Source organism: Panicum virgatum, chromosome 8K, assembly GCF_016808335.1.
Source record: "Panicum virgatum strain AP13 chromosome 8K, P.virgatum_v5, whole genome shotgun sequence".
In the NCBI taxonomy this organism is placed as follows: Eukaryota; Viridiplantae; Streptophyta; class Magnoliopsida; order Poales; family Poaceae; genus Panicum; species Panicum virgatum.
Window position 1 is genome coordinate 35,965,549 of NC_053143.1, and position 1,288 is coordinate 35,966,836.

Genomic DNA, 1,288 nt, shown 5'->3' on the forward strand with positions numbered 1-1,288 from the left:
TATCATGGGAGTCGTGGTGCGGCCACCAAGAGGAGGAGCTTCAAGTAAGAGCATTTGGTGGGCGTCTAGGGTAAAGCTTTGGGAAACCTTAGGTGTCGACACGCACCTCGCACAGGTGACCTTGGGAAAGTAGGCCGCTTGCGAGCCGCCTTTCTGAGAGATGATTTCGTGTACCTTTAGTTGAGATGCATTCTATGTTTTGATCACCTTTTTGACTAGAACTGTACCTAGAGACGATAGGCCCTAGCTCCTTGGTTGTGTTATCTCATCTACGGTTGTGGGTGTGATGAACACTTATGCTTCATTCATATCTATCAAGTGTTCAGTTTATATGCAATCTTTGCTTCATGTTTAGGATAGGTTCGATAGATTAGATGGTAAACTCTAGTCGGTTCACTTCTGATCCACAGATTGATAAACCTTGGGGGAGTACTCTAAGGGAAAAGATACCACGATCCGTGCGCTTGCGGTACGTAAATTGAGGCTCTAAGGAGTGTCAACAGTGGTTGATTCCACCCCTGACCTCCTTGTGGACGAAACCCATTGCTGCCATTGAGGAATAGAGCTTCTTCTTGGGTTTTTGGGCAATTGTCGCCCGAATGTCCAATATTCCCGCAGACCTCGCACGTCATGCGAGTTTCCAAGGCTTGAAATGTTTGCAATTGAGCCTTATCTTGGGAGTAATCCTCAAATTTCTTGAGGAGGAGATCAATTTTCATAGCGAGCATGTCGGCCTCCTTGACGGAGCGCATACCTCGCTAGCACGGTTGGAGGCGAGCATTGCTCCAATCTTGGTTGGAAACCATCTTCTCGATCAATGATGCAGCTCTTTCAATGGTTAGCGAGAAGAAAGCTCCACCCGCAGCAGCATCCACATGATCATGGGATGACTGTGTCAACACGTTGTAGAAGTTCTGTAGAATGAGCCAATTATCCATTCCATGGTGTGGACATGCCAGAATGTACTCCTGAAGCCTCTCCCAAGCTTCCGGAATTGACTCATTTGATGCCTGCTGGAAGTTCGAAATCCGACCACGAAGAGCATTGGTTTTGCCCGTCGGGAAGAACTTCGAGAGGAACACCTTGGCACATTTGTCCTAAGTATCCACAGCAGCCTTGTTAGCATAAAACCATTGCTTCTCTCTCCCCAAGATAGAGAACGGAAACAAACGGAGCCGGATTGCATCTTGCGATACACCCTTGATAACAAAAGTACTGCAGAGCTCCAGGAACTGCTGGAGCTGAGCGCTGGCATCCTCATTGGCCTTGCCACAGAATGGGCTGGCCT

At 48.1% G+C, this 1,288-nt stretch overlaps 1 non-coding gene across 1 annotated transcript; it reads left to right on the plus strand.

The window, feature by feature from the left end:
* The first annotated feature begins 936 nt into the window (after positions 1–936).
* LOC120646540 lies at positions 937–1,043 on the plus strand. Its single transcript, XR_005664444.1, has one exon. It is a non-coding gene; the product is annotated as a small nucleolar RNA R71 (small nucleolar RNA).
* Positions 1,044–1,288: the final 245 nt, after the last annotated feature.